Source organism: Perissodus microlepis, chromosome 6 (assembly GCF_051167445.1).
Source record: "Perissodus microlepis isolate ML-2025 ecotype Zambia chromosome 6, ASM5116744v1, whole genome shotgun sequence".
Classification (NCBI taxonomy): Eukaryota; Metazoa; Chordata; class Actinopteri; order Cichliformes; family Cichlidae; genus Perissodus; species Perissodus microlepis.
The window spans coordinates 17,637,762-17,652,953 of record NC_140466.1 but is presented as its reverse complement, the minus strand read 5'-3'; the positions used below and the strand labels follow the sequence as shown (position 1 = coordinate 17,652,953).

At 39.5% G+C, this 15,192-nt stretch overlaps 1 protein-coding gene across 16 annotated transcripts in view; it reads left to right on the top strand.

Annotated features, from left to right (window-relative positions):
• Positions 1 to 15,192, top strand: part of ptprdb (protein tyrosine phosphatase receptor type Db) — a 153,965-nt gene that overhangs the window by 49,282 nt on the left and 89,491 nt on the right. For all 16 annotated transcript variants that reach the window (XM_084931199.1, XM_084931195.1, XM_084931205.1 and 13 more), the window contains exon 4: positions 294 to 338. The gene's annotated coding sequence lies outside the window, so the exon portion shown is untranslated. The remainder of the gene's footprint in view (positions 1 to 293; positions 339 to 15,192) is intronic.

Here is a 15,192-nt window from a genome sequence, read left to right as displayed (position 1 = left end):
AGTTCCTTTTTTTCTAATATTTAATATGGTGAATTTCCGTGGATGTTGCGAGGCCAGAGTCCTGAGACTTATATGTTTATATTGTGGAGTACCAGGTGTAATCTACAGGTGGCAGCAGAGCAGCATACCCAGCAGAAATGTTTCTGGAGCAGACTTTATTTGCTCATTTTAAGCGGCTAAGGCTTTTGTACAGTAGGGCCTTCATAAACCTCTGTGGCATCATTGCAAGTTTTCAAACAGATCATTCTTCCGGTCCTAGAAAACCAATATTCTTCAATAATCTTCTCTTGCAGCTCCCACTTTCAAACTTCATGTGACAGGATGAACCATGAGCAAAGGTAATAAAGTTTGCTTTCTTTAACTGTTTCTGTGCTTGTGTGCTTCATTAGTGTATGCAGTGGCATGCACATTTTAAGGGCGTGTGTCTCCGTTGTCTGACAGATGTTGCAATGGCATGATTAGTCCTCTGTGTGTGAGGTTGCTATAGTGACTGTGGGTTGAGTGTTGGGGAGGCCAGAGTGGAATAGAAGGGGTGCTGAGGATGAGGAGAGGGGGTGGAATAGGAAATGAAGTGCTTGTTGCCTCCGGCCTGCGTGTGTTTCTTTTTCTTGTTTTGTATGTGAGAGTGGGTGTGTTTGTGTGATGTTTATGTCTGTTTGTTTGTGTATCTGTATAAAGAGCACAGCATTGAAGAGACACTCATCTGTGTAATTGGGAATTTGATCAAGATAACTCACTCGAATACACAGTCTATCATGTGCGCACACACATTTTCTTTCTGCGTAGGAGCGACAGAGACAGGGATCCTGTGATGGCTGGAGCGTGGGCTTGGGGTAACCTGTTCTGCCTCACAGACCAACACTATGAGTGGGTCATACTTATCACTTAAACTGCCACGTCAATGAAGCTGTTTAGCAAACTGGTACAAGCAAAAGAAATGCCCTCTGCTTCTGTGAGCACAGAGATTGTACAACACTAGTCTGAAGCACTTAAATGTAAGGCTCCAGAGTAGGACAGTATCAACAGTATTACCCTGAGGGTACCATCTTCTATGAGGCTTTGTCAGACCAAAGTGGGGATCCCCAAGATTGACTTTTAGATGTTTTGTAACCTTTTCATTTCCTTTTGTGAAGTAAGAGACAGTTTGGGAGTTCTGAAACATATCTTGTTGGTTGAACTGCATAAAACTCAGACATGGTTTACAGGTTTGTTTTAAGGGGCGCTCAAAAGCCACCTATAGACATAGAGATGATTGTGAACTCTTTTATCATTTTTGTGTTTCTATTGTTATCTGTAGGGATAACAATAGCGAGATCAACTTTTTATTACTTGATACACTTTCAAGTACTTGATCTCTCTCTGTGTTTGATGCTGATTCTGAGTACTGACCCACAACCTGTGCATTCCTAACCCTTGTTTGAGGTTCACGGTTTTGTTGCGCTCATGTTTACTGATCTGGTGGAGAAGCAATAATTTAGAGAGTATATTTAAAGGTTGAGTAATGTTATCTTATCTTCAATTACAACATATGAAGAAAGAATTCATGATTAGTTTCTTCTTTTTTCTGCATTGGTAATTTTTCGTCTTATTTTGAAATTGCCATTTGTTAGGGAATTCTTAGAAAAAGCTGTAGAAAGTCTATTCAGATCCTTTATTATGCTAATTACATTTTTCCCAACCTATTACAGTCTAGCTTTCAAAAGCAGCATTGCGCTGAGACTGCGCTTTTGAAATTCTATAACAGTGTTTTCGTGGCTTCTAATGCAGGGATTTGTACTGTACTCATTCTACTTGACCTCAGTTCAGCCTTTGATACTGTTGATCATAAAATTTTACTTAATAGGCTTAAGTTTCTGGCTGGTCTCTCTGGCTCTGTGTTACATTGGTTTTCTTCCTATTTATATATTCCTCTGACAAGACTTTCTCTGTTAGGGTGAACAAGTTCTTCTCTGATTATGCCTCCCTAACCTGTGGGGGTTCCACAAGGTTCAGTAATGGGTCCATTATTATTTTCTTTCTACATTCTTCTCCTAGCTGGCACCATTAAGTATTTTTCTGATGTTTCTTAACATTTCTATGCAGATGACGTTTAGCTGGATATGTCTTTAAAACCTCACCAGCTGAATTGTCTGTTCGCTCTAGTCTCCTCTTTAACCCACATTAGTGTCTGGCTCTCAAGCTATTATTTTGTTCTAAACAGCGCAAGACTGAGGCTATGATTATAGCTTCTCCTCTATTATATATGAAAATCAGTCAGGCTCATGCTTCTATTTGTTCATCTGCTAGGTCCGGTATTTGAAATATTGGCATAATATTTGATTCCTCTCTATTTATTGTTCCTGTTTCTTTCGTATCAGGAACATTTTAAAATGTAACATATGGTCTGTTTGGCCAAACCACAGATAATTGTTCATGCGTTTGTGTTATCATGCTTAGATTATTGTAATTCCCTGTTTACTGACTCAGATAAATCATGTTTTGGGGGCCTCAAACAGGCACAAAACGCTGCAGCCAGACTATTAATGTTTATAATATATATAATATAATATTTATTATTTATTTATTATTTTATTTTATTTCTTTACCAGTAGATTTTAAGATCTGTTTTAAAATTCTTGTACTTAGATACAGAGCACTAAATGGCCAGGATCCATAGTATTTATATAAACTTTGTACTAAACAAACCTGTCCTCGCAGTATTCGATCACAGGCTCAGAATTTGTTAGTTGTTTCTTGTATAAGATTAAAAACTAGGGCAATAGACAGCCTGTGGCACCAAGTCTCCCATTTTGTATTGCTATTACAGCTCTTGATTTTCTTGTTTATTTTACTCTGTCTTGTTGTACAGCGCTTTGTGATTGCTTGTCTGTGAAAGCGCTTTATAAATAAACTGTTGTGGTGGTTAACATGTTTACCGTACATATGAAAGTTCCCCCGTTTGATTCCAGAAGGACACATAAACTCAGCCTCAGCTAGTGTCCTATTAGTGCCAGTCCCAAGACAGTTGAGAGGGTTGTGTTAGGAAGGGCATCCGGCATAAAATCTGTGCCAAATCAAACATGTGGATGCATCCGCTGTGGCGACCACTTGGGAAATAAGGGAGCAACCAAAAGAAATTAGTGGTATTTCTGTCAGCTACAGTGCACTTATCAATACAAATACAGTTCTGGTTTGGGATAAACCACTAAATCTTTGCCCTTTTTAAAATGCACTGTAGGTTTATGGAGTGCACAATCTCTGATCCCAGATTTCTTGATTTTGAAAATAAATAAAGAGTAAGTGAATAATTTAAGATATGATATTCAAAACCAAACATACTCCCATATACGAGATTTGTCTAAAATATGAGTAGGGAAGCATGTTAAAATATCTTAAAATCTGTATTCCTGTATGTAAGGTGTCATGACATGAGGGATTTCTCTGGTAATAAAAACTGACTCAGCTGCTCACTACTCAAGCAGTAGATGAATACAAAATGTTTTTATCTGTACATCACTACTTCCATACTTTGTAGCATTCTTCATGACTTTAATCAAAGGATGAACGGATTAGAAATTTGTAGTCAAAGATCAAGGTCACTATGACCTTACAGAGCTGAGTTTGGGGATAACTCAAGACAATTCCACACCATTGTCTAATATAATAAACTGCTGATGTTTATCTTCAAGGTCAAAGGTCATTGTCACATCATAAAGTATTTTCTCACCTGTAGTCCAGTCTGACATTACCCAGGGGAATTCACATACCCTCCACTGTCAGAGCAGATTTTTGATGGTTACCACTGTCTCCTCACAGAAAGAAGGTTCTGTCTTCTTTCTTTTATGAGTTTGCACATTCTCCTCTTACCTCAATAGACTTCCTTTGGTTGGTGATAACCCCTTATGATGGAAGGGTGATCATGTTGTTCCCCAACCCTCACCCTAGGACACCTGGGATAAGCTATCATTATATTTAACTAACTACTTAATGCAATTTAATTCACATATAGATGGAATTTGGCTTATACATATTAGTTCCTTCTATAAATATCTGATTGTCTGTAAAGTTTGTCATTATTTCTGTTATTCAACTGTTTGTTTTTGATTTATAGGCACATTCGGTTTATTTGCCCTTATTACTTTATTTCTTTCTTGATTTTTTTTCTCCCTGCACATTCAACAGAAAGGGAAATGGAAAAATGCAAATGTTAAATGTTCATGCAAATGTAGAAAATGGGAGACAGGATTACTAAAGAAATATGTGACAGAGTGTATTAAAATGTTAATATTTTAATCACCTAGGTGTGGAAAAACAACTTGCCAGAATTAGCTGATCTCTTCCCAGGAGGGCCCACCTTAAGTGAGCCAATCTCACTTCACATAACAAACCCTTAAGGTCCCTTGCCTATGTACAGCAAACCACCCTTGTGCTTGTCTCCAGAATCTCCAGAGTGCACAGCCTGATGTGAATAATAGTCATTGTGAGAGATATAATGTGCTGTACCATACAGGGCTGGCTTCACACAGGGATTACACCTAGATGATTCTTCAATAGAGAATTTAGTCTCGGGTAGCCGAGCTTAATCCGCGGCTGTGGAAGCAGACCACAGTGCTGTGGAGCCATGGCCAGATATGACAAAGAACAGAGAGCAGCCAGATTAGTTCATACTAGGAAAAGGGCTGAGCTGGAAGCTGCCTGACAGAGCGTCTCTTGACAGCTCCTCCCAAATCTCTCTGCTCTCTCTAATGCAGGCTGAGGGAAACATTGTTCCCCTTTCTGTCTTTTGGCTTTCTCTCTTTCTTTTGCTCTGTCCTTGTGTCTCTATGTGAGGTAATACCAACACATAGAGAGAAACAGTGTGTGTGTGTGTGTGTGTGTGTGTGTGTGTGTGTGTGTGTGTGTGTGTGTGTGTGTGTGTGTGTGTGTCTTATCGCTTCATTAGCCTGTGGATTTCTGGGTCAGTCATAGCCTTGTTCCCACTGTCTCAGATGCGGTAATTACCCTCACGTGAGCCTCGTCTGATAATTAGGATGGTCCAAGCGGGACTCGGCCATACGTGCGCATACACACCCTTCATGCTCATACATGTGAGTTATTAGTGGAGAGCTTAACATGCAGTACAGTACTAATGGGATTATCATTGCTAAGGGTTCCACTCATCAAGCTCTCACTCCTCTCTCTACTCATCATCAAGCAGGATTCTCAAAAAATGAGAAGACTCAGTGCTTTCTATGCAATGTAATTCTTTCTCTTTTTCGTGTTTCTTTCTTCATTACCTTTAAGGACATTTTAATGAAAGTTCATTCAATGGATTCTATGGATGGATGGCAGCACAGGGGCCTTCACAGATGTGCACGCTACTCATGCCAAGAGCACTAATGCACATCCACAGCATCACAAATACTGGCTTTTCAATTGCGCATTGGAAAAAAATGTATGGTCCCTCTCCTCTTTAGCCTGAAGGACGCAGCCTTCATAATTTCCAAAAAGAATCTCAAGTCATGATTTGTCAGGGAACAAAATCATTTTCTACTTCACCCTGGTCTCTATCTTAAATGAACTTGAGCCCAGACCATGCCCTTTTCATTTTTATGCATGGATTTTCTTTGAATAGCAGTTTTAACTTGTATTTGTTATTGCAGGGACAGTTTTTGTTCATAAGGATTTTCTAAAGCTATTGACCCCATTCTCTGATTTCCACAACAGAATTTCATCTGGTTTTAGTTGAAATTTTAAAAATCACAGCCACCTAAATATTGTTTTTCAGCCATGTCCAAGATTTATCCAGCTCATAATCATTCAATAATATTGTGACATCATTCCCAGTGTCTTTGGCAGCCTTGGCCTGAAGGGCAGCTGGCTGACATGAATTACAAACAGTGTGTGCATGTTCAAATTCCCTCTGGCTTCCATCCACCTAAATTTCACCTTTTTATGTTTTGTTTGTACCATCAACAGGTTTGCAGGAAATATGACACACAATCGATGCTTATATCACTGATGTTACTGACTTCTGAGATTAATTCCTATTGACTTAACCAAATCTATTGCATTGACTTTCTACTAGGCACTTTATTAGAGTCATTTTTTGCAAATGCCACGTGGCTCATTGGTAGTCACTATAAATCACTCATAACAGGAAGCTTTAACATAACCAGATAGGTTTGATTGTCCCGGACAAACCCCCATTTATCTAAAACTTGTACTAACAAACTGACAAGCAGGGAGTCCATGCAAGAGCTTTTTTTGGCCCACCAGAAGAGAGCGAGTGTTTGAGAGAGAAATAGAAGCGCTTTTACAGCCTGCATTAGCTGATTGTCTGTGTTACTGTTTTATGTACAGCATATACTGAAGTCTCCAAGTCTTAATAGTTTTATTTAAAATTTTTGAACTGCTTTTCCATGCACCCATCTTTAATTCTTATTTTGAAAGGCTGAGCTTCTCTGAGATGATCTTTTAAGCTGATGCACCATTACTGAATTGTGATCAAGTAGGTTTTTTTGTTTATTTATTTTTTATTGTTACAGTTACACAACTTTTTCAGTGTTTTTTACCCCATCTCTGCTTTTTGAAAAGTGTTCCTGGGATCAGATTAAAATGACCTTACATTTTTTAAAGAAACATGATTCTCAATGATTGAATTCTGTTTTTTTTCCATTATTTTTCTCATCATTCCCTGTCTGTTTCTACTGTTGGGTTTAAACAAAATATCTAAAACACCACAATAAGATCTAAATTAGTTTCTATCTATGACTATATAGTAGTATTTTCCAAGTGTTTTGGTCAGTGACTCCATGCAAACAAAGAGTCTTTTGTACAAACCCTTATCTCAGATTGCATATGCAGTTCTGACCACTTAAACCAGACTGTTTTGTTTGTTTTTTCTGTGTATCTGAATCTGTTTAGAGGCACTGAGAATTGAAACAATCCAGTATTTAACCAGAAAACATAGGAAGAGGAAAATGTTTTGTGCAAGAAATATTTTTATGCTTTATTGCCATAAACCCACCTGGACAGTCTGAACACCAGACTAGGAATTACTGGTTTATAGTCATGTGTGTCATAATGAAATTAATTAAACTTAGTGTAAACTTGCATAACATAGTCTGTGCAAAAGTGCACAGGCACTTGAACAGGTTTTCCTACTCAAAGTGATGCATGAAAAAAATCCTTACATTTGAATAAGAATATGAAACCAAAACAGAAAAGATATGACTGAGAGGAAAAGTAATACTGATTTGTTGGTCTGTTCATGTATCTTTTAGTTAAAATGACATATTAACCTCTCCTCATCTGAGCCACTCTCGGCCCTCTCTCCCATCGCCACTGCACCCATTTCATCAGCTCATTTAAAAGTAATATAACCCATAACCATTCAATTTCCACTGTGTTTATTCTGTTGACAGAAATGGTAATGGAGATATTGACTGCGGAGCGATTGTGTCTAGGCCATTGTGCTGAGTGGTTCGATGGAGTGGAGTGGATGACTGGAGGGCTATCTATCTGTGATGTTACATATAGTGTTGAAGTCATGGGAAAGAGAGACCCTCTGAAAGCCACGAGCTTAAATACCATGCATAACATGCACAATCATAAAAGGACAGCACAGACACACACACAGGCAGACACACAGGCAGTGGATTAGGATGGGGATTAGCAAAGCATAGCTGTAAAACAGGCGGAGACAGATCAGTGTCATACTTCATAAGCACTCGCACACACACATTGAGTGTGTATTAAGAGTGTACAGTAAGATGGATTTATTTTGAGGTGGATGGTATGATGACTTTGGTTCACGCATCATGACTGAGCACCATTCAAGCTTAAATAGGAGGACAGTTCGGTTTAACAGTAGAGAAGCTTTAGCAATTAATTATGGAGCTATAGAGCTCGAATGGAGGGAACATAAAGCTGCAGATATTTCCTGTCTGGGTCTTGAAGCATTTTACAATGTGTGTTTTTACTTTCTACTAAATGACCAAAGTGAAAAATTACAGTGAAGCACACATTTGAGAGCTTTATATGTTTCTATTACATCCCTAAAAAGAAAAAACCTCAGATGATGAGCTGTGATGCAGCTAAAGTCTGACAAAAAGTCAATGAATGCCAAGCAGATAATATTTGACCCTCTGGGTAGACAGGATCATGGTTACCTTTAAACTGGAATGTCAAAACGAGATATGTCTTCTTCAAGTCCCTAATCACTACCTTTATAGCTGTACAGGCTATTACGATTGTCATCTAATTAGTCACTTTGTTGATTCTTAGTAGAAAAAAATATTTTCCCTATATCTAAAGACATAAATGCTTTCTGTGTCACTGTGGTCTGATTAACATCTATAACAGCTAGACATACAATCATTGTAATTTTCATGGTTGATTTTGATTTTTCTGAGAGCCTGACCTGCTTTTCTTCCAAAGAACTATAACTGCCATCATGTACAAACAAAAATGAAATTTTCTTCTCTTACTAAAATAACAGAAAACAAAGTTCTCTGCTTCTCGAAAGAGGTACAGATAATTAACTGAAAATGAGCTGCTGTACTTTTATCTGATGATTTTACCTTACTAAACAAAAGCAGGTGCAGCCGATTTATGCAACAAAACAAGCCTCAGTTACTTACATAATTTTAGAGTACGTTTTATACTTCACCAGATAACAGGACATCAACCTTTTTCTCTCGTCTCCATAATTTTGCTTATACCTGCTTTGGTCCTTTCACTGCTGATACCCAGGCTCATAATGAAGCTGTTGACTTTAGCTTTAGCGTCTTCAAACGAGGCATGTTGAGCTGGGTGATGGTGACGTTCACCTACAGTTTACTAAAGCTAAATGTGTGGCTTGCTCACTAACAGTGAAAACTTTGCTAATAGCCAATGGCTGCATTCAAACCACATGATAGCATATTGGGACTGTTTGCCTGCGCCACTGTGCGTGTATTGCATATGCATAAAACAGACTGGCGCGTTATTGGATATAGGTGAGAGCGACCACGGTCTGAGCTTAGCTCACTGAAAATGTGTTCAGTTCTGGTCTTCAGCAGGCTGATTGCTGCATCTTTAATGGTGGCTGGTGGACTTTGTAACCAATCTTGACTTAAGTTGTCATGCTGAGCGTGGAAGACATAGACACAAACTCACATTATCAGAAAATGAGAGCTCTCAACCACTCACCTTGTTAGTTTGTAACAGTCTCTGATTCTGTGCACTGCTGTGAATCAGAGTGCATATGAGCTTTATACTTTGTGCTGTTTCTGATGAATTTCAAAGTAAATGGTAAATGGGCTGCATTTATCTTTTCTAGTCTTATCGACTACTGAAAGTGCTTTTCACTTTAAGCCACATTCAACAAATACCACACACTTTCATACAGCACTTTCTTGAATACATACAAAGCTTTGTCACACACAGTGACATATCAAGGGCAGTTTTGGGGTTCAGGATCTTGCCCAAGGGCACTTTGATATGGCGATTGAAGCATAGAGCTTCCAGTTAGGCAGGTCTGTACTCATCCTAATATTGCGATGGTACCTTCTGTCCGCACTAGTCAGAGCTCAGTCACACACTTCATATATGATGAAGCACCAGTCATATGCTGACTGAGAGCCTCAATCTGCGGCCATCTAAACTTTAGCCCTGCCGCATCAGGCATGTCGGTCACCAGACATCTGTCATCAGCATGCAGCTCAGCGGAGGTCTGTGGCTCCTCCGTGATCCCATCTTCTCTACTACTGTCAAATATAATAATCAATCTCTTCTTTGCTTCCTTTTATATTCACTCTGCATATTTCTGCCTGGTCTACTCAAACTCTCCCCTCTTACCCTCCTCCTCTTTCTCCTCCTCCACATTTCTCCTCTCTTCTTTCAGCATGCTGAAATATATAACTAGCAATTTGCCAATCTCTCCCCCTATGACACACATGCACGCTCGCGCAGACGCTCATGCACACACAGACACATGCAGAGTTATCCAGACCGCAAGAGCTTCTGTGGTGTATAATGACAGATAATTGGCTATTGTGGGTTTGCCCTCGGCAGCAGGAACCAATCACAGTGACAGCCACTTCTCTGTGACCCGTGCATGCGCGCGAGCGTGTGCGTTCATGCAAGTGTGAGTCTCTGTGCGTGTGAAGTGCTGATAGTATTTTATTTTGCTGTCTGCTTTTGTTCCTCCGTGCATAGAAGTAATTGCTTGTCGAGTGTGTACAGCAAGTAACTGACAGCTCTCTTTATAGTTCACAGTAATGCATTTATGTAAACATAAATAAGCTGTTCGGCGGCAGCAGTTTGTGTGACAGTGTGAGTGTGTGTGTGTGTGCGGGAGGGAGCTTGATTGTGTGAGTGTGAATATGCAGGTACAGCCTCCTTATATAGCACAAATTTCTTTTGCTCCTCGTTTTACATTTTCAGGGTTTATACACCCAACTTGAGAATCTACAGCCTAACACAGTGCAGCCTTGCCAACAACCATCAGTACTGTGATCATTTGCCACTCATTTTGAGTCAGCATCCATGGGTAATGGTCTGTCTGCTTGACATTTGTATAGAACCTGTTGAATCCAGCTGTTCCTAACAGTAGAATAATGATTTTCTTTTTTCTTTTTCTTTTTTTTGGGGGGGGTGAAAAACAATTCTGATGTGTTTCACTCTGGAATGAATTGTCACCACATCAACAGCAACACTTTTAGCTCCTACAGTGGTGCTGATGAAGGATATCTTGCTCTTTTTCCTTTTTTCGTGATTCGCTCATCTATTCCTCAATCCTGCTTTCTGTCTCTCTTTCTCTACCACTTCCTCTTCTCTTGCTGTCTCTTCACTCTATCTCTCTCCCTGTTTGCACCGATTCTCATTTCCGCTCATTCAATAGTGGGAAGTGCTGATCCAACCCATGCACACAGACTAAATGAGATCCTGTGTGCGTGTGCGCGTGCAACGTGTACGCGTGCAACGTGTGCATGTAGCTCTGTGAGCATGATTGTTTCTGTATTGCTAATACACTGTACCATAAAAATGTGAGCATTTGTGTGCGCGTGTGGGGGAGGAGTTGTGTACTTCATCATGCCAGCCAGTTCAATATTCCCAAATGCAATTTCCTCAATGTGAAAAGCTCAGGCTGGGTGTTCATCATTCTATACTCCCTTCTTAGTGTTCAATAAAAGCTTCTTTAGAACTGCCAGGCTGCTCGCTCTGTGGCTCTTCCTATTTTGTCACGCCTTCATTTTCAGTCTTTCTCACCGTGCACAGTCAAGCACATGTGCACGCACGCACACTTTGAAGTGTCATACCTTTGTGGCCTTTGTTAAACAGATCTGTCTCAGGTGCACGGTTACAATGTGTATCATAGCATGTTGCCTGAATGCTTCTTTGTAATTCTGCTCAACATTCTGAGCCTGTAACATGTCATTGAGACCACCTAAGCTCATCTGCAATGTGTTTGCAAAAATCAATTCTAGTTATGGAGGTTTTAACATTTATATATAAATGAAAACACATTTCAGAAATCGATCAATTCCCGTTGCGAAAGCTCTGAAATACCTTTTCCAGCAGCTATTTCAGAGGGGATTGACATCGTCAGAGCTAAATCAACATGTTTACAGTAGTAAAAAAGAAAAAAAATGCTCAATCCCTTTAAGACTGATAGCAAAGAATTCATAAAAGAAAATGGTAGGTATAGAGTGAATTGGACAATACAAATGTGTTGTTATCCTTGTTTATCCTTTTAGCGTGATTCCGATATATGACTGCAGAAAAGAATATAGCTTTCATACACTACAATAAACAAGTCAACAGCATTTCCCCTGACATCCCCCTGACTGTTTATGCCTGCCTTATTAGTTGCATTAGTGTCTCCCGCTATGAAATTATAGTCGTAATTGTCCAGGTGCAACTAGAGAAGGTGCCATCTCCAATACCAGCCGAAGTCGCTAACGGTTAGCAACTGCAGCCTCTAATGTCTGTGCAGAAAACAAATGACGGGAGCACTAGCAAATGTCAAGTTGGTGCCTAAAGGAAGGAAGAGATAATGATGTGTTATGCAGTCATAGATGTGCAAATTATACAAAACTAATTTTTCACGTGCACTAAGAGAAAGATGCCCGTGCGTGTCACTGACTTGTCAGTGTTTAGCTTCTGATCCATCTGGCAATCCCACCGTACTAAAAATGACCTAAAACACGCAGCTGGAGTCATAAAAACACAATCTTAAGCTACAAGGACTGGGATTCCTGCAACAGATAATAAATATCCTGAGCACAGAGCTCTGATCTCAACATCATAGAGTGAATCTGGGAGTACAGAAAGAGACAGGAGCGACCAAGAATCCACTACACAAGTGGAAGGCTTTCCTTGAGCAAGTTCAAGCCTGAACCTTGTAACATTTTCCTGTGTTTAGTGAACCTCCATGAAATTAAAGAAAAAAATCAATTAAATATAAATTTGCATATATCATCAGACATTTTCTTGCAGATCACTCCTTTAAAATGTATCAAGCAATTTTAAAAAATTGAAAAAGTCAACCTGATGATGTAAACGTGTCAAAATCTCAATCTCTGAAAACTATTCTTCTCAGTATCTAGAGTCGTACAGTTTGCATAGCATGTACATGCTGTACAGCACGTGTGTGTGTGTGTGTGTATGTGGGAGTCGAGTGTGTTGGGAGGGGGACATTAATCATTAAGATCATTAAGGTTAAAGAATGTGTGAGTGTGTGTCTGTGCGAGTAGTGCAAGTGGGTGGTACTGTGACTCTCTGTGATGCTGAGATTGGAGGCAATTATTCGAAATGTCATGGCTTTAATGGGCTTCTGCTCTGTTCCCCTCTCATAAGTCATGACTTGAACTCTCAAAGTGATGAAACAAGAGCCCGTATGCTGCGACGCTGTGTGTTTATTAAATGCTTTTTTGTTTAGCATACTCTATTGTTCCTTTGTAGCCTCCTTTTACCTTCATTTATGTGGTTTTCTTTCTCTCGCAGGCTGTGTTCTGGCAAACCTTTTCAACCCATCAAGCGTGCGTGTCAGCAACAGAATTAATGATGACTGCTTTCTAAATATAATTAATGAAATAATCCCATTTATGTTATCTTTTAGAAGATGAAAGCACCACATGCCGCAGGTGGCGTGATGCAATCGACTGCTTTAGATTGATACTTTTTCTCATTTTGCCTTTTTAGCTTGGACTTGAAACGAAGTAGTCAAGGAATTATTAAAGTGTGGACCACATTGTTGTTTTGACCAGTCCTAAAGCTCCTGTTATCTTTCTGATAGGTTTTTTGTTGTTGTTGTTATTTTTACAGCCTAATTACGCCCTCTTGCACTTGCTATTCTTTGTACAGCTTATTGAGATTTCTCATTAAGCTGCTACCAAATGCAAATTACACAATAATAATGAACTCGAGACCTTTATCGCCTTAATTTGTCATGAAGTAATGAGGCAGCAGGCCGCACCTGACCATGAGACTTTTTGTCAGTGAACTTATTATTAATAAGCTTGTGAAAATGGAGGGATGATGTTAAAAGGAAAACATGGCTTTAATTCTTGAATGGCAAAATAAATATTTCTGTTAAACATCTTGAATTAAAGCTGAAAGTCTCACACTTCTTTTTAATTACTTTGTTTTAAATCCCATGGTGTCGCACAGAGTGAAACGTACAAAAATTGTGCTACCATCCCGATATTTATGGACCTCGCTACTATCTCTACACCACAGGAGTAAATCCATAAGTGAGCAGGACACTTTGTATTACAATCACTTATTTAAAAAAGAAAAATTGCCACCCTTACAGCCTGGAGTACGACCAGCTTTCCCAGAACTGTCGGGACTTTTCGTAAAATGAAAATGAAAACATATTGGAACAATTTGCACATCATTTAAGCCCCATATTTAATTGGAAATGGTACAGAGACAAGATATGAAATGTCGAAAACTAAACTATTATTGTTCTTATCCTCACTTTGAATTTTGTTCTTATTTGCATTTCACAGTCCCCAATTTTTGGAAAATGGGATTTTAATTTGTTCTATCTGCTTCTTAACAGTTTCGCAGAGAATATTATTGTTCCAGCTTTTGCCACAGTGGAGCACTGATATGTTCATAGGGGTTAATAACTGCATTTAAACAGTAATCAGTAAAAGGCATGGTTCATGCATGGCTTTAAAGCTGATAAATAAATTGGCTCAAAGTGTGCACAGTGCCTGTGGGGAGCATGTGAACCACAGTGCATGTGTGTGTGTGTGTACACAATCTTGCGTTTTCACATACAGAAAGCATCCATGCATAAACACACACTGAACGTTGAGCGCACAAATCCATACATATTTATTAGAGGATCAGCTGACTATTTTATCAAGAGCTGTTTGAGGGTACTATGGACTTGATAGAGAGCGCGGGGTGAAATGAAGCAAAACAATAGCAACAATAGTTGCAAAGAATAGTATAGGAAACAAACTGACACATTAGCACATGTGTATTGTGCAAACGTGGTGCTGTGTCTTGAAGCTTATCAAAACAGAGCTCTGAATTCTATTTTAGCCAGTGACGCTATCTTGATGGCAAACCCCTTATCTCCTATGTGCTGAGTTGTTATCTTTTGAGTGTCCTTGCATGTGCCTGTGCATCATCATGCACGTATGGGCATTCACATCGTTCTCCCGTGTGCATCTGCGAGAGAAACAGAGCTTTGCATCTGTGTGGGTGTGTGTCCGTGTATGCCCCAGCCCTGCCTGAGGTTGTGTTTTCTTTCACCCAGTGAGCTGAGGAGTTTCTGCAACAAAAGCACGTTTACGGCTCTCCATCTCATTTACATTGTGCTGATGGGAATCTGCTGAACGACTGATTGTGTTTGGTGTTCTAGGTCAGCACACACAGATAAGTCTGTGTACATCTAAGTGTTTCCCTATGTGTGTGAGTGGCGCACGCCTGTCTTAAGGCCCGTCTCGCCGGCTGACTTTGCTGACTTTCTTTATCTTTGTCAGCCCTGACACTGTTAGCTTTTTACACGCCATCTATATTTATTTTCACACAAAACTTGCTCTGTAGCTCATCATAAAAATGAAATGTAGAAACACTGTAAGCCACACTGTGTTTAGCCTCACACGCTGTTATGGGCCTATACATAATTATTGATTTGATCTCCTTATTAGAGTGACTTGTTGAAGCTGCTCAGAACACGTTGTTGCCTGCGAGGATGACTTCTTTTATGACCATTCTGGCATA